Source organism: Numida meleagris, chromosome 9 (genome assembly GCF_002078875.1).
Source record: "Numida meleagris isolate 19003 breed g44 Domestic line chromosome 9, NumMel1.0, whole genome shotgun sequence".
Lineage (NCBI taxonomy): Eukaryota > Metazoa > Chordata > Aves > Galliformes > Numididae > Numida > Numida meleagris.
Genome location: NC_034417.1, coordinates 3,696,482 through 3,715,159, shown reverse-complemented (window position 1 = coordinate 3,715,159; position 18,678 = coordinate 3,696,482). Strand labels below are relative to the sequence as shown.

General features: G+C 42.7%; 1 protein-coding gene across 4 annotated transcripts in view; it reads left to right on the top strand.

The window, feature by feature from the left end:
- TLN2 (talin 2) overlaps positions 328–18,678 on the top strand; it is a 151,939-nt gene continuing 133,588 nt past the window's right edge. For 2 of the 4 annotated variants that reach the window (XM_021407154.1, XM_021407157.1), the window contains exon 1: positions 743–890. The gene's annotated coding sequence lies outside the window, so the exon portion shown is untranslated. Of the gene's footprint in view, positions 582–742; positions 891–12,941; positions 12,961–18,678 lie in introns of those variants that run through there. The other 2 variants (XM_021407155.1, XM_021407156.1) reach the window with 2 other exon arrangements.

Here is an 18,678-nt window from a genome sequence, read left to right as displayed (position 1 = left end):
TGGGTGCGTGATTTTGAACTACGACAGCTTTGCTGACAGGTCCCATCTGTATCTGGAGGTATTTCACACAAGGGACTTAAGTTGCAAAGCCATCCCCTTTTTCCTGTCAATACAGGTGTCTGGGTACGGCAACCACCGGCACAGCAGCAGAGGACGCCGAGGGACCTCGGGGCTTCCCTGGCTCCTGCAGCAGCGCGGCTCCGGCTGGCGGCCCCGCTCGGCAGAGCCCGTGCTCGGAGCGGCAGTGCCACGCGCCGGGGCGGTGCGGGCGGGAAGCGCGGGGCCACGCGCCGCTGCACGGAGCCGCGGGCGGGAGGCGCCTCACGGCCCCTGAGGGGAGCGGCGGCGGTGCGCGGTTCGCCCGCCTCCCCGGGCCCGCTTCGGTCCTCGCCGCTCGTTTTTTTGTTTGTTTGTTTGTTTTTTTTCCTTCCGGCTGCAGAACGTGCAGAGCTCTCCCGGTCCTTCTCGTTCTCCTTCAGGAGCCGCCGTCCACCCCCGTAACCGCGGACCCGGGCGGGCGCGAGCGGCGCCGCCGCATCTCCTCAGCGAGGGCCGCGCTCAGCCCGCTGCCTCACGCCCAGGTACGGGCGCGGCCCCGGGCGCTCGGCGGGGGGGTGGGGGGGGGTAGCCGCGGTCGCCAGGGCCGGGACGGCGAGCTGCCCGGGCTGCCCGCGCCGCGGGCCGGGCGGAGGGCGGCGGAGCGGTCCCGGAGTGATGACGCGCTTCCTGTCCTCCCGGCGGGGGGCTGCGCTGGAGTCCGCAGCGGCGGCGGCTGCGGAGCCGGCGGGAGCGGCGGGAAGGAGGGGAGGGAGGGAGGAAGGAAGGAAGGAAGGAAGGAGGCGAGCGGCGGCGGGGCGAGACGAGGCGATGCTGCAGTAACGCCCTTGTCGGTAGGAGCCCGCTCGGACCCCGTCCTGACCGCTGCGCCGAGCGTCGGTCCGCGCCGCGGAGAGGGGAGGGCTCCGTGCCGGGCTGCGCGGCGGTGAGCGGGGCCGCCCCGAGGCTGCGGCAGCTCGGGCGCTCGTGGCTCCGCACGTAGGCGCTGCGGTGCCGGAGGGAGCTGCGCGCCCCGCAGAACGCCGCGCGCCCAACAAGTTGGAGCGCTGCAGCCGCCGGGAGAGCCGAGCCCCGGGAGGGTCCTCGCCGGGAGCGGGACGGAGCGCGAGGGAAGCCTCGGCTCCTTCGGGATCCGCCGGAGCGGGAGGAAGGCGCAGCCCCCCCCCCATACCGGGCGGTGGGTGGGCGCGCGGAGCCGTCCGCCCCCAAGCACCGCAATGGAGGAAAATCTTTCTCGCGGCGCGGTGCGAAACGGCGACCTCCCAAGGACGCCCGTACGAGCTCGTGTGTACACGCGTGTGCCCATCTGTACCTGCGCGCGCGTGCACGTGCCCCTTCCCGCGGGCCGGGGCCGCTCCCTCGGGCAGGGAACGGGGGCGCGGCGCGGGGTGCTGTCCGCCGACGCTCTGCTCCTGCCCGTGCCACTTCCCCGCCGGCCCGGGCCGTGGGCTGCCCGCCTCGTGGCTGCGGTCCTGCGCGCCCAGGGGGTCGCTGCCCGGAGCTGCCCCTTAGCTGCCCTGTGCGCGCCTCTGTAGCGCTTCTGTTCGCTTGGTTTGCTCCGCGCGGTGCGTTGTATGTTAAAACCCTGCCGCTGCGTAGCGTCTATCCGAGGAGATCATGGGAACGTTCATTGATTCAAAAAGTCCAACTTGTTTAAAAGCTTATGTTACAGACCTGTGTCTTAGAGCCAACTCTGAGCCCTGTTAAGTTTCAAGCCAGCTCAAAGTTTGAAAGCACCGCGCGGTACTTCAGGACATCAGGTTGAGAGAGCCCATTAGCTATGGAAAATGTCCGTATGATTAACTACAAACACACAACAGGTCTATCAGATTGCTCTTGCTTAAGTAAAACGACATTTGTTTTTAGTTGTATGGCCATGTGTACATTCTAAGTACGGGTGAAAGCTTCAGTGTTAGGTAGGAATACATTACAAATGGCAGGATGTGAAAAGCTTTCGCGTTTGTTTGAGGTAATGGTCAGACGCTCTGCAGTCAGTGCAGCTGTTAGCTAGGTCAGCAGTGAATGAAGCTGTCCAAACTACTTCCTCTCTAACCTTCAAAGTATGAAATTTTTGAGGCAATGCCTTGAGATTGGAGGTTACCACAGAGCTAGGAAAAGACTTCTTTCCTCTGGGAAGTGCATTTCACATGAACTTCATGACAGCTCCTTTAACTGCTGACTGCTGAAGAGTTGAATTTTTCTTCCAGCTTATATGTTGGTGGCAAAATCACTGAGCCTAAGTAAGATAAGAGCGCTTGTTTCTGGTTGTCATTTGGAGTCTCTGGGTTACTGTGACAAACTTGGTCAGTATTTAAGTTGTGAATCTTTGTGTAAAACTTGATGAAGAATATAGCAATTTTTAATAGGATACCCATTCATTTTATCATCCAAATCGTGGCACTTTCCCCTGAATACTTCTGAATAATTGTCCTGTGTGTTCTGAGCGTAACATCTGTTGCATGATATCATGTAATGGAATGTGGTACGGCTTAATTTAAGTTGATTTGAAATGTTGCCATTGGACTGTAGTAGTGCCTCAGAGGGTGAGAGGTTTTTTGGAGTGTGTGATGGATACACTGATGGTTGGGAGTAGAAGATACTAAGAAAGATGAATTTGCATTTGAACTGCAAAGAATTAAGTGCTTTAACTCTGAGCTTGGTTAGCTATGCAGTTTTACTTAGACTTCTTTCATCATTTGCCAACTCATTTAATCACCAAATTCTGCTTAGATTAGAAAAGGCATTTGTAGTTAAAAATATAACTGAATAGTATAAAACAGCGCTGCAGTCTGTTTGATTCTTTTTTTATTTTTATCTTTATTCTTGGAGAGAGCGATCTGGGCTTAAGAGATGTATCTGGCTGTGGCATCGCTAGGTCTGCATAGTCTTCCTGGTGGCTTAGTTTTTGCTGTGAAAACTTTCTCTTGTTTGATATGGTTTCTGCAAAAAGTTGACTCAGCATAGCAAGGATGATCTGAAGCATTAATGTTTGGACTGTGTTAATCTATATGCTTACCTATCGAATATATATCTGTAAAATCTGTGCAAATGCAAGATCTGGGCAGCTTCCAAAAATGCTAGTTCTTAATTAGTCATCACAGCTCAGCAGTAGTGCAGGCATCCACCTCCATCCCTTATTGTGGCATTTCAGTGTCAGATAGCTGCTGTGATAGCAGTATTGTATGTTCATGATAAAGTGCGGGCAAAGCCATTTGCTGAAGCATAGCATGGAAGCGTAGAATATCCTAAGCTGGAAAGGACCCACGCTGAAGCATCATTCCAATCCATTACGTTAGCATTAATGTACCAAAACCGCTGTTTGAAGCAGCTGTCAGCTCCTTGTCCTCTCTAAACCTTGGAGAAATTGCCAGCTACGTAGACATCCTGGTGTGTTTAAATAAAGGACATTTCTCGTGAAGAACTTCTTATCCAGATGCTGCCTTTGCACTGGAATATAATTAGTAAAGGGAGAGACGTGTGAGAGCTCTATATTCAGCTTTCAAAAGTTCTTTTCTTTTTTTTCTCCTCTGCTCATGAATCCTGTCATGATTTGGCAAGTCTGTTTATACATGTTTCTGCAGACAATAGAATGCTGATGCAAATTGAGAACAGCAAACAGAACGGTTGTGTGTTGTTGGAAATGGAGAGAGGCAGTCCCAATATGCAGTATTTTGCATATTCAGTGTTATTTCTGGGGTGCAGAATGGAATAAGTGTTACTGGTATATAGCTGGACATTGTTTCAGATAGCCCTGTTTGTACCTGAAGGGGAACACAGGGTTTTGCTTCTGGAATTTTCTTTTTGACCACACACAGTGATAAGAACGTGAAGTAAACTGAAGAACTTTAAGTGGCAGGGGAAAGGTAAATGAGAGAGAAGAGCTTTTTTTTTGGACTAACCCAGCTCCTAAGTACAAAGCTATGTGAGGCATAATAGCCTAGGCCATTGCAACTCGATGCATGAGGTTGTTATGAGTATGAACATCGCATTGCTTTTAAGCTCTTTTTATTACTGTCGTTTAATAATCCACTCCTTTTTCAGGAAAAAAAAATAAGAATTGGGGAAAAAAAAAAAAAAAGGGAAGAATCTGGTTATGTTGAAAGCAGCCCAAGCTACTTAGCCTTGCAAGGCCCAGGCCAGTCCACACGGTGCTGCAATCCTGGGTCTGATCAAGGGTTAGAGAATCGTGTCCTTCCATCTCTGAGTGTAATAAGCAGATGCCTTTTGAGTGAGACTTGGGAATGAGGTGGTGGCGATGAGCCTGTGGTTAGCTTTGATGCCAAACTCGTAACTGTGAACACTGAACGTTCTAGATTGCTGTCCCTGCTAACGCTGCTGAAAACCCATTTCATGGCTGTGTCAGAGCCATTTCCCCGGGTGTGCTGTGTGCACACATGCTTATCTTGGAATTGAGTTTGAATTAGCTTGCATACTTGAAGCAATTGTGATAACATTTTGATGTTTTCCACTTCCAGCTGCAAGCTGGGATTCCATCCCCGGAGATCCACCCCCTCAATTCTCAAAGCTCCAGTACTTTTTTTGTTTGTTTGTATTTAGCAAGAAAACACACTGACTGACTTTACAGGGTGAGGGTGATCATACAATAATATGGTATCTTAAAATATCTGTACAGTACTATGATGTTGACTTCTTACTTGGAGTCCCTTTTCTTGGCAGCAGCCCGCTGAATTTCTGCCAGGGCGGGTCAGCCTGGCACTTGGAACTGCCTCGCTGGCATTCTCAGTAGGTAGCTCAGCTTTCTGTGTTTGGGCAGCAGGAAGCAATGTGAGTTGAAGGGAATGGTAAATGGAGCATGTGTCTTTCTATTTGGCAGCTTTTGCAAGATTGAGATTTTATTTCCATAGAAAAGTGATGTTTAACACAGGAGGAAGCCAGGAGGGTCTCACTCTTGTGAATCACAGCAAATAACAGTTAAGATGATAAAGAATCAATGGTATTACATGGGCCATTCAGTTTTTCAAGGTGAATAACAATTTACATTTTTAACAGCTGAGAGAGAGGCATTTGTAACTGTAGAGTATTCCTGTTGAGTGATGTGAGAACCTATTACGCAATAGGATTGTCTTCAGTGTAGGAAGGCCTTCGGTGCTGCACAGTGCTTTCCTCAGCACCTATCTGCTTCTTATATTTATGTTGACAGATTTCTTACCTTTTCTGGGAGCTGGTATCTGTAATATGATAAATTTTCCTTTTTTCCAGGTAGATTTTAGCTTTTACTGCAGTTTGTTGACAGAGGTGGGAAAGCTGTGGGTTTTTTTTGTTTTTTTTTTTTGGTTTTTTTTTTGGAAGGTTTGAATGTAGATGAAATACATAGGCATGAAACAGTTTGGAAAACTTACTGGTGGTAAAAATCAGGCTCAGATGTGTACCAGTGAATACATTAATTGTCCTTAAGGGCACTGGTGGCAGGTACGTCTTATCTTTGACTGTCCAATTAAAATAAGCCAAATACTGCCTAGGGGGAAACAGCAAAATGGTAATTGCCAGAGGGAAAGAGGAGAGTGGAAGCAGCAGAGGCAGGTAATGAATTTCTGGCAGAAATGATGGTCCCTGATGAGGAAAAAACCTGCAGTAATCCAGTGGGAAGAGTGATGGTAGGAATGTGATTGTAGTATAGAACTGAAACAATAATTTAGTCAAGGTAAAAACACTGAAGTGATAGGAAAGAATCTAAATTCATGAATGAGGCTATAAATGAATAAATAAATAAATGAGATCAGGAATCAGAACTTGAATGTTTCAGTTCCCTGTAGCCTGCAAGTTCTGCAATTCCTTGTAATTCTCCTATTTTTGACTACAAAATTATCTTGTATTAATTTTTATTCCCAATATAAAGAAATATCTCTCATTAGCAAGAGGCATCTGAACTATCTGAGGGAAGGATCAAGTAGTCACCGCTACTGTGCAGCTGGAATGCAGGGTCAGGCAGAAGGAGCCAGTGGCAAGCCTCCGACGTTAGGGTATCTCTGAAGGCAGTATTGCAGGGAGGGAATGCCCAGCTTCATTCTAAAAAGGCAAAGGCTGCGGAAAATGAGAAAATGAGATCATTTTGTTGCGATATTTATAGTACACCTTGGAAATGTTATGTGCATTAGTTGAGGATGTGTGGACCCTAAAGGAGAACTCAAGGTCTTCTATGTACCCACACTCTGGAAAATTATAGATTTTAAGAAGTAAGAAGTAAAGTTTGGTTGTTGCATTTGCAGTTGGAAGGCCCAAGTCAGTCTGACTGGAAGTGAATTGCATGTTCAGCCGCAGTGTGATTCTAACCAGATCTAAAAGCAGCTGAAGGGGACCAGAGAAGCATAACTGAAAAGAAGACTAAAACCTGTGAGGAAAGTGGTTAACTAAATTTTGCATGTGATATTGGACGGGCCAGACTACAAATTAAGTACATCACAAACCCAGGTATTAAGAGGAGAGAAGGAGAAATGCAGAGTCTAATGGGCCTTGTCCGAGGCCATTGAATGCAGAGGATATGGTTATGTGTGGGATCAGCTCAGACGGATTAACGCGTGCTGGATGAGTGGGTGACGTTTTGTCCTTAGAGGGAACTGTTTACCATTCTTGGCTGTCTGTTATCTTGTCTTCCTTGATTCTATGAAGCATTTACTTGTATCATTGCTGACAGTATGGTAATGACATGCCATAGCCCATCTATGTGGATCTAGTTTCTGGGTTTCACTGTCTCACAGTTCGGTAAGATTGCTTGCTTGTTCTTAACTTCTTCATTTTAGGCTGCAGTTTGGTGTGCTACCTCCTTGCTCTGCATGCACTACACCTGAACACTGAAGCCCTGTTTTTATTTTTGTCTTACTGTGTGAGAACTAGATGTAGTGTAAGTGATATGTAACCGGTTTCCTCACCTGGGAACTGGAAAGCTATGGATGAAGCCACGAGTGGTGGTGGTATTTGTACTTAACTGCAGGTGATCAAAGTGGGGCAGGGTGGGGGGATTTGAAGTCTGTTTGCTCAGGTGTTGATGTGTTCAGGATTCAGTCTCCGTGCATAACTGTATGTTAGAAAAAAGTTGTTGGTTTTGCCATGATTGTACCAGTTAATGTACATGGATTTTGAGGGAAAACTGAAATCTTCCCCAGTATCTGTGCACAAAACGCATAATAGCACTTCTTGGGGCCAGAATGGAGCTGAGTTGAGCAAGATCACAGCTACAGAGTGCTCTAAACCACTGGTGCATTTCCCTGGTCAGAATTCCTTGCCTTTGCTGACCTCACATTCTTGTATTTAAAAGGTAGTGTTTGGTAATGTGACCCCTGTGTTTTGTGACAACATGCAAAGTTTCATGAGCACCCCTTTGTGAATTGTGGCCTCGGGTCATGCCAGGTAAACTTTTAGAAATAAGCATTCCTAAGTGATTGAAGTCTCTTTTTTTTTTAGTTTTGTTTAGTTTTGTTTGGGACTTCTAAGAAGCGGCAGCAATTCTTATTCAGTTTGTTTAGCAGCCACTAAAATGTAGTTTTCATCCTTAAGCTACAGGGCTTCCCTTAAAGATAAATTTCAAGTACCTGCTAAACATCTGCTATCAGGCTCCAATACTGTCTTGGTACCCACCCAAGAAGTGTATCTCCGCGTGCAGCTCGGCTTTCTGTAGCTGTCACGTGAGTTGTTAGGAATGAAATACAACTTCAGCCCCTGAGAGGACTCAGACACAAGGTGGGATTGTAGATAAGTCCTTTAGTAAAAGGGAAAGGCAAAACAGGTAGTTTCTTTTTCAGTTGTTTACAAGGAACTTCTTAAAACCGAAGGAAAAAGTGTGGAATGAGCACAGAAATTACATGGATAAAAGGAAAAATGAGAAGTAGGTTTTTTACCTGTAGTTACAGTTTTGTAAAGACTGAAAATTTACAATGGGGTGATATGGACTAATCTCTTCTTGGCTAGACTCTTGCTTAAAATGTCCTGCTCGAGGTGTACCTCATTGTTTAAAATAAAATAGCGTTGCTACCTGTGGAGTAGTCTCTGTACTAGCATGACAAGTTACAGAAAGCAACTGTCTCTACATAGAAGCAGACCTCGAGAAGCTCTGAGTGTATGGTACCAACATTTATTTCTATGTGATTTACAGTTAGGTGTTGTTTTTTTTCTTTTGGAGTTAAATTCTGTTGTAGGAAGTGTCTCCAATTTAGCTTGTCTTGATTTTATTTGTGACATTTACCTTTACGCTTATTCAGTGAGACCTAACTCTCTTTGGGATGGGAATGAATAGCAGGAAGCAGCAGTGGGTGCTGCTTTGCATGGCAGATGAGTCGAGGTGCTGGGGACAAGCTGTGCATCTGAGGCTTTATCTACTGTGCCTCTGGCGATGAGTAGAGGCCTTGTACTTGTGGGGAATTTGCCTTTGGAAATTCTAGTAATTCATATTAAAGGCATCTCCAAGTGGCTTAGAATTGTAAAAGGTCTAGCTTTAGCAAGAGGGCCTGCTCCAAAAGTAATTTCACATAGATGCACATGTGTGCACACACAGAGCAGCTGCTGAAGTTTGTGTTACTATACGGCACGTTGCAAAGTAACTTTATAAAAAGTTGATAACGGTTGGATAGCAAGGCTGTGGTGTTGGTTTGAATGCTCCAATGTGGTTATTATAGCTCAGTGGCAAGGGCTATTATTTATGCGTAAGCTGCTGAAGTGTTCAGAAGTGAGTTGTGTTCTGGCGCTATTTTTTTGTGGTAAACCTTTTTACAGAATTATTGCATCCTGTATCAGTGAATTACTGGCATCAGTTGTTTCTGCATTCTCAATTCTCTCTCTGTGAGAAAAGTAGAGTTGGTAGTCTAAAGCCAAGTTATTCTGCCACTTGACACTTCATTCTCTTGTTATAGCATGTAGCCAATCTGTGGGCCCTGGAACTCTTTCGGGGATCAGAGCTGGGGTAGCCACATGGGCGGGACAGTAGAGGTCCTCAACCTCAGCACAGTTAAAGCAGAGACTGTAGGGGGAACAGTTTTTTTCCTTGCATTGGATGTGTAGCGTTGGCTGAGTGGTGACGATTTATCCCTTCTTAGGAGCATCGTGGGCATGTTTTTGCTCTGTGAAAAGTGAAGGCAGAGACTTTGGTGGGTGAGGGAGAGGTAATTATGTGTGCCGTAGCAAATCAAGTTCCTAAGCCCAAATGTCAGATTCGGATCTGAAATACTGACTCTGAAGGCAGATATTGACCTGTACCTTGAGTTTGAAGCTTTATTAAACTTGTATCGCCCTCACCCTTTATATATTCACTGAAAGTCTGCATTGCTGTGTTCCAGTGACACAAGAGAAGCCTAGAGAACAGATTTTGCCCATCAGTGTTAATTTCAGAACTCTTTTGAAATTAAGAGAATTAAGGAAACAGAATCCCTACTACAGTAAGATTAGGCTTGGCATTTGTTGAATAAGCTTAAAGTAACACCTACCATCACTAAATCCTGATGGGGCACATCTGGAAACTGCTTTTTTTTTATGCAATGATGTGAAAATATTAGGTTTCCTGAGAAAAGGCATACTTCTGCAGATTTTGCTGATTTTTGACTTGTACCTGGAATATGAGGAGTCCATTTTTGGTGCACTGTAATTATCTGATGTATATACTTAAGATAAAAGTTGATTGTCAGTTATTCTTTGTTACTACTTATCCCAACATTCAAAAATAAATTTCTTGGATTTTGGCATTTAACTTTCTGTTCTTAAATACCTGCTTCTGTTATTTGTGGATTTCATGTATTTAGTGTAAATGTGTATATGTATATGTTTTTCTCATTTTTTTTCCTGCTTTTTCTTTTTTTCTGTCTTCCCAAACAGTTCCTCTGGTAAACAATGCTGAAATATTTAGTAGCTGCATACTGAAGTACAGCTTGTGAAAGCAAAGGTGTCATTCCTTGGAAAAGGAGTGTCTGCATGCACAGTGACCAGAACTGAAGTTAATATCCTGCTTTGGAAGGAGCTAATCCTATTGCAGTTAAACTTTAGGTGATCGTGTCTCTTTAGCTAGGTGACAGTTTCAAGACTTCAGATGAATGCCGTCAGAAAAACCCACAAAAATTCAGTGGCCAGTTAGCAAGGTTGTAGCACCTGAACTCATGGAAAGCAGCATGAGTACTTGCTCTTTTCTGGTGCTCCCTTAGCTGCGCTTCCTAGGGAGCATGTGTTTCAATTGCTTGGTGCTGATACTGAAAACAGTCCTTGTGGTTTTGGTTGAATATAGTTTGCAACAAATAACTCATTCCAAATGCTTGTGAGAAATGCTTATTACCAAGCAGAGCAGGGATGCACCATTGAGATTGAATAATTGTCACTAATACAGTTTTCTTCTCTGTTCAGTATGTTCTGTGCAAAAGTAGGGGTTTTATCTGTGTATTGACAGGTATTGAATCTTGTAGAGAAGTTGCTATAAATTCTTACCACATTAAGGGGTGAGACTTGTTTGGTGTCTAGAGAGGAGCCTGAGCTTGGCGTGGAGTTTAAGTGGTGTGTGGCAGTGCACGCAGGAATTACAGTGAAGCTGGAGATGCTTGTGTTGCATGAATGACTGCGACTTGTCCTTTTTTCTCAAATACAATTTTTTGAAAGACTTCAAGCATGTTAAATTCATGCAAGGATGTTGACTCAACCAGTGTAAATTGTCAAGGTTGCTTAAAATCTGGATTCTACTTTTAAAAGCTGTTTTAAAGCAGATCTCACCAGCACGTAGCATAACTTCATGCATGCTTTTCTCCAGAAGCCATTTTGCTTCAATTCAAGGAAAGTTAAATTGGTTTGCAGTTGGTACCACATTGTAAGAGCTGCTTGTGAGAAGACACAAAAGTTATCACATAAACCTTGAAGAACTGAATTCTTGTCACTATGCTATGTTAAGCTCTCAAGTAAACCAGTTTCTAAAGCTTGTCTCCTGCTTAAGACGAGCAAAGAAAATGCAGACTGATACTCTTGTGTGCAAGAGCCTCCCATGTGGTTAGCTGACTGTTCACCACTATTCCATTTTTCCAGAAATGAGAAGCCTAAATGCACTGAAGTATAATACTTGGCTTCTTCATGTAGGTGGGATGGAAAAATGTGTGGGTAGTGAGTTGGCAGAAGACTTAGTTGACTTGCAATGTGTCAACTCCCCTCTGCACCCTTCAAAATTAAGAGCATTCCTATGTTCGTCATTCAGGTTAGTGTGATGACATTAGGACAGATTCTGCGTGACATTAGGATGAAAGTCTTCATCAGCAGTGTGCTTTGATACCTTTTTTTTTTTTTTTTTTTTTTTGGTGGGAAATGAAGATGTGTTTAATCTCATCCTCCTTTTCTAGGTTGGGCTGGAAGCTGCAGACTCCCTTTGAAAGAATGTTTCTAACTGTTGAAGCCTTCTATCTAAAGGACACTTGAAGTCTAACAGAAGTTTCAAATAAGTCCAACCAATGCAGAATTTATTCTTTCCCATGGCTGATAAGGAAACCAGTGTTAGTTTTACTTCTTTACTCCTCATTTCGATGCCAGATACTTTAGAGTTCATTGCATTTGATGTTGAAACAAATAACACGCAGAACCCTGACTTGGTTACTACTGTCTGGTAGATAGTCAGTGTCATTTGTCTTACAAAGTTTATGAATAGCTGATGAAGTTCTTAGCTTGTGAGGTTTAACACTTATTGCCTTGGGGCATTTTGCTTGATATACATGTACCTTTTGTTACTTTCTCCCACTCCAGCAGAAGCTGCTTGAGAACTGAGTGATAAATTGGAAATGACCTTACTTGCCTTCAGTTATAAATAGAAGTGAGAAAGAAGGGGATTTCCCTGTGGCTCTCCCCCTCTCCTCCATTCATGGCTTTCTATTTTTGTTCAAACTCACTTACAGTGCGCTGTACCTTCCAGCCCTCAACAAGCTGTACTCCAAAACCAGCGTACCTTGAGCCATGAGCTGGTGAAGTTACTAGCATTCTCCTTACATGCTATACTGCTTATATCTCTAGATTTTGCAGTGATTAAGTGTTACTTTGTTGAAAGCAGCTGATTACTTAAAACATGTTTGATGCTTGATCTTGAAAGCAGTGCCATTGGAACAACATGAGTCTTAGGCCAGTGATTTCTGGTGGACAGAATGAGAAGCACAAGTCCTGTATTGCAGTGTAAAATGTTTTGTATCTGGTAGCTGGGTAATACAGCAAAATTAGTGGTATGCCATTATTTTGTGCATGGTGTGATTCAGTTGTGGAAGGGAAGATGTGGTTAAGCTTGGCTTCTGGCTGAACTGGAGGGATAGTGAAAGTAATCTGCCTAAGTATTTGTTCTGTATCATTTACCAAATCAAGGTAGTAAAACTGTGAGAGAAATTTTGAATTAGCCTGAAAAAGATGAGCTGCGAGTAGACTCATGTCAATCCTTCTCCGTCCTTTTACCCTTTTCAGAGAAGCTAAAATCAGATTTGTCTGATTCAGCCTCTCCATGACTGACACAACTGGGTCATGAGCAGCGATTGTTTTTGCACAGCATCTCCTTCACTTGTGCCCCACCTCTCCACACCCATCTCTTTGGTCATTATATTGTAATTCTCTCTTAGTGGTTTGAGATTTTGTAATTTAACAGCTTTGGACTTTCATTACGTATGTCTTTTGATTCAAAATGCTGGAGATAAAACTGCTGTAACAGCTAACGATAACTCATTCCTTTGCATGTGTTCATTGTTTCATCACTGGTTTCAGTGCTCATTCCTGTACATGCAGAACTATCCTAGGTGATCATAGTGTCAGTGGTAGTAACTAGAATAATTTTCTCCCCAAATGTACACTGGCAGTAACTTACTGTTCTACTATTTCTAGAGGACAACTTTTGATCAAAATTACTGCTTTATTTCAGTTTCAGGTGTGAAAACTGCCTTCTATTGGAGAGCTGATACCATCCATTTGGTACGCTTACAATTTATTTATTGCTATGCTACCATGTTAAATTGTCTCATTTTACTGATATTTTTAGAGTACCACTGGCGGAATACCTTTTTTCATCATGATTACACTGTATGGGTTTTTTTGTTTTTTGTTTTTTTTTTTTTTTTTTCAGAACTGAGTAACAGGACAAATTTTTTGTTTGTTTCTTTTTGTCCTAAAGAGAAGTGATGGACAGGGATTATGGTGCTAAATGTGAGAACAACTATTGTACCCACTGGTAAAACTATAGCAGCAGCAATGCAGTTTATTTTGGCAGTGACAAACAGTACTAATAATTAGTCCAGGGCTTCAGATCAGCATGATTACACTTAGTACTTCTGGTTCCTCTGCCTTCTCTCCTTCCTTCACTGAAAATGCCCATCTAGGGGAGCTTCCCTTCCACCCCTGACACAGGTCAGCAATAGAAGGTGATGAGGTCCAGAGTCTGCTCATCTGATTTGTCATCAGATCTAAACTCTTGGGATGTGAGGAAAATGTAGATGAATGAGACTGCCTAACTATGATTTTTGTCTTGTGGTTATGAACTTTTTTACAAAGACGGCTATTGGTCACAAACTTTGAGATGACTGAAATATTAAACATACGGTTTTTTGGTTGAATAGCAGCCTTTGTTTTTAAAAAGGATTACAGAAACTTGAATCACCCTCATAGCCTTCAGCACAAGGATTGATATCCAAAATTTTCTCTTAAGTCCAACGTCTCCTCTGTTAACTGCAGCTCCTGTTTACATAGATGTTTCCCATTAAGCTGTAACTGTTACTTTCGTTTGCCACTTCCCAACTGTTGTTTGCTAAATGAAACTAATCTCTCTTCTCTTCATATTTCTCCTTAGCCAATTCTTTTCTCTCTCCCATATTTTCTCTTCATCTTTCCAAGAAAACGTTCTATATTTTAAAGTTATTAAATAACCCCTGCACTCATATATCTTGTCTGTGGAAAATAAAAAAGGTCAAGAGTCTCCTCTTTGATTAAATGTATTTGAATATGACGCTTCTGTGAAAATTGAGACTGTTGCTTCTCCAGACCATGTATTTGGGAATTTCCCTTAGAAGTGTCCAGTATATAGAGCTGGTGCTAATAGCAGTGATCACTTCTTGTCAGTTGGAGTACTGCAGTCATGTGTCTTTCATGCTTACAGAAAATGTGTTTGTCTCAGATTTGAAGTATCATCTTTTTCAGTTGTACTTTTTGCAGAACTGAATTTCTTCGGGAAGTTTTAGTGAGAGTTCTGAAATGGTCAGAGGAAGCAAAATCTTAAGGTATAATCAGAATAAGTTGGGGGGGTGGAAAGCTACCATGCAACCTCTAAGTATTCACGCTTTTCTAATTCTTTGCAGTGCAATGGAAGTTGCTGGTCTCAACACGCATTTGAATATATGAGCAATTATCTAACAGTCAAGGAGACTAAAAGCATCTGTTGTATGCTGTATGTACATATGTTTGTGGTGTATACAGTACTTTTTAAGGTGGAGAAGAGCTAATGCATTAAGTCTTCAGCTTTGACAAGTTAATAACAAATTTGTATGTTGTAAATGTGAAGCCACTAATAGTTGAGGACCTTTATGCTGTTGCATTCCAGTTTGCTTGCACAAATGCGTGGGGTGGGCCTTCTTTCTGTACTTCAAACTTGGAAACAAAGCATCTATTTATTGCAGCTAAATGAAGTAGGCTGCAATAGTTGTATCTATGGCATTTATTGGGAGCTAAGGCTTAAATGAGAGCTGGGAGGAGGACAAAGCCTGCTATCATTCCATAGCAGCATAGCGTTCCTGGTTTTGTTGTAAGCCAGGCTGTTTCCTTGTGTCCATGAAGGTCTGTACTGTGTAACTACCTGCTCTAAAACTGATCCTGATGAAGACCTTTGGAACTGATAGCATCTGTGAAAGCAGAAGATAGGTTCGTATGTTTACAGGGAACCTTCTTATACAGTGCTCCTTTAGCTATGAGAGAGCATCTTGATAAGATGTCAACAGTGAGAATGCTTGGTACCCAGTTCTTTAAGGATGGGATGATGAATTTTTTGCTGCCAAACACTTTACATAGCTTCCTTAGCTACCAATATAGAAGGGATATATTTTCTCTGGTTATAATTCTACAGCTGAGAAATAACATGCTGTCTCAGTTGTGGAGAATTGTTCTTGGTTACAAGTGTAGAAAGTAGAGGCGGCCGTCATATCCAATTTATTAAAAAAAAAAAACATTCGATTCCACATGTCTTGAAGTATTCTATGAGCATTGCAATGAATTATCTGAAATCTTTACATAAATTATTCATGAATCCCCTTTCATTACATTAGATCATATAGTGTAAAAGGCTTGGGCTGAGATGGATGAATTGAGAGAATTTTGGGAGGAAATGAGAATGATAATTTGTTTAAAGGAGGAGATAAATTTGTGCCATCTGCCTTTTCAGAAGTTGCCATGAATGCTCTTCTTAGCTAGCAGTATGAACATAGCACTGGTTGTGTTCTAAAAGCTGTAGTGGTGAAGTCTGTTAGGCAGATTGGTACAAACCTTCGACTGAAAAAGCTCATTCTCATGCACAATACCATGCATATGAGTTCACCTTTTCCAGTACAGCTGACTGCAGTGAAGGAAATAGCCTAACTTTGAACTTCTGTGTAGTTTGTAGGCTTGAACAATGACCATATCTGATAGAGAACCACTTGGAGCTATTTCTTGCTTTCTCTGGAGCATGTGTGCTTGAGTATTTCCTCATAAAAGGTGTAAAGGCTAGGTTAGCGCTGTGGGCCTTCTGGGTACCTTGAATACAATAGCAGGGTAAAGTGAAAGATGGGACTGAGGCAGCACAAGCTGGGAAGAACCGAATCCCCCAGGGAATCTAGTCCTCTTCATAGAAGTGCTCTGCTTCTTAGGGTGTAGATAGCAGTGTTATGAGCTTCCAGTTCAAACTGATGAAACGAGTTACTTCTGGAGCTATAGCGTGCCTTCATCTGGGCTTAGGTAATGTAGCATCACTTTTCTAAAACTGGTATCATCCAGCTCTTCTGTGTGAGTTACTAATCTGATTTGTCTCCTTCATTTGAGAAGGAAATAGTGATTTGAGCAGAATTCAGTATACATAGTTCGGTTTCTTCTGTGATTGTTTTAAACTAAGTTGCCATATGGAATTTAACACTTGTAATTGTCAGTTTCCTGTTAATGTGCTTCCTGATTCTTGTTTCTACCTCTCCTAAAACTTGATTGAGAAGGGATAGGTTTAAAATAAAAAATCCAGTTGGGAGCAAATACATTGTGGGGAGATTTGTTCTTTCTTAGCCATCCCTGTTTCTTCTCAAAGTTGCTTAGAAATAATTAATAGGGTTGTTTTTGTGTTTTTTTTTTTCCTGGATTATCAGTGGGGTTTTTTGTGTATCAGTGTTGTTTCATTTAATTTCTATTACATATTTTTGTATTCTCATGACTCTTTCCAATAAACATAGCAAAAGATAGAGGAGAAGAAGGTAAATATGTTTTCTGCTGAAGAAAGCTTGCTATTTCAAAGGTTTGAAAGTTTTCTTATCCATTTTGCACATTGTGGCCTATTTCACTAAGAGAAAAAGAGCCACCTCTCAAATGTCATCCATTGCTGCGGGTAAACCATCTTTCACTGCCTTACTGACCTAGGCTGAGTGGTATGGGCATTGTAACAGTGATGAATGCTCTTGTCACAAGATACTAAACACAGGTTATATGAGAAGTAAAGCAAATGATTTTTCAGTAACTGTATATAAAACCATCCAGATGGCAGACTTCCGAGGCTCTGCGTACTGTTCTGAGAATGTCTGTGCTTTTTACCTCCATCACATCTGGAGCTAAAGGGAGCAGATGGGAGGAGAAGATGGGAAGGATGGACTTCAGGCACCCATTTTGAGTGCAAGTACAGTTGACTCAGCAGTCGTCAGAGTTATACAATGGTTTCCACATTAATGGTTTTAATGAAAGTAATTTTTAAATACCATTTGGTGATTTGTTAATTGAGACATTGACTGAGCTGTTATCTTGGCTGAGTTAACTTTATATGCATAAGGGAAAATGGATATGAAGCAAGCTAAGAACCCTGTGTTTTAAAGGCTTTGAGTCATAGCCAAGCCAATGAGAGAAGAATGGTGGAAATGTGGTGTTATTATGTGCTGTAGAGAGAAATTATCTGCTCTAGAGAGATGTGAGCAAGGTAATGTTGGATGAATTTTCAGAACTGCAGAAGGGTAGGAAGAGAAGCTGCAAGAGAAACAGAGTTAGCGTTTACAGAGAGTGTTTGAAACCTACCAATCTTCAGTGTTAATTGAACCTGTAGAAGCAATAACAGGTCTTGCACTGATTCTGCAGACCTTTCCCATGGGAGTGTGAAAGATTTGAGTTAGCTGTTGGGAGTTCCTGGTTGCTTGAAGTTATGCTGTACAGGAAGATTGCTGTTAATGCACGTACTTCAGGGAACTTGACTTTGAAGACTTTGTTCTTTGAATCTTCTGGTGAAGTTTACTCCAAGTCTGCTCCTGAAGAGATAGGTGAACTTGCTATCCATCGTACTGCAATTCATCAGGGCATGCAAATACAGATGGACATTTATTCTGTTGAAATTATTTTAATCAACCAGTGTCCTAATTAAGTTTTCTCAATTAAGTGTCCATTAAGCATTATTTTCTGCATTTCAGAAAGCCAGTTCTATATAAGAGGTCACAGAATTAATTATTCCTATTTTTTTAATACACATGCGTACACACTTCTAGCACAAGCCTTAGGTCATAGAATCATAGAATGGCCTGGGTTGAAAAGGACCTCAAAGATCATCGAGTTTCAACCCCTCTGCTGAGTGCAGGGTCGCCAACCACTAGACCACGCTGCCCAGTGGTTGGTGAAGAAACAAATTCTGCAGTATTGATCTCTACCGGTACCCTTTCTTTTAACACAAGTAATTAACTGGAGGCTAACATGCTTTACAGGCAGCTTCATGAATGCCAGTACCCAGTACACTTTGAAGTGCATGTTAATTACCATGGATTCACTGGATAACAGCTTGCCAAGTTGATCCTAAATGTCTGTGTCCATGTAATCAGGGGTGTAAAGGCTTGACTATTTTTCCTGGTATGCACTTCCCAGCTCTGTTGTTATTCTTAGAGCCCTTGAGGAAGAGTTGAAATGACAGCAGGAAATCTACCTAAAGCATCTCTCAAAGCTTTATGATTTCTTAAAAGTTTTCATGTAGCCCCAAACCTATCTCACACCGTTGGGTTTTTTTTTTTTTTTTGGTATTGTGTTCTAACAATGCTGACTGTGCTGGTTGGCCATGAGATTGCATGTGGTTGTCCTAGAAAGCCTTGGACCCACACACAAAGTCAAATCCATTATACTGATAGAAGGGTATTGTCCAAGTCTGTACCATATTTGTATTCTGTATTTCAAGGATCATTGTATCCTGTGTGAAACTGCATAATTTTATAGAGTGCTAGACATACTATTAAGATATGATTGTCTTGACAGATATCTGTCTCTTAATCTCCAAAGTGATGTCATACAGTATGGAAATAACTACTTGGTAAATCACTTATTTGTAGCTTTTTAGCATTACTTTGCATTTGTTTCTGTACATAGATCTCTAAAGATCGTGACAGGGCTCTGTTTCTGCTTTGCAGACAGAAGTTAGGTAGCCAGACGCAAAGGGCTGGAAAACAACTGAAG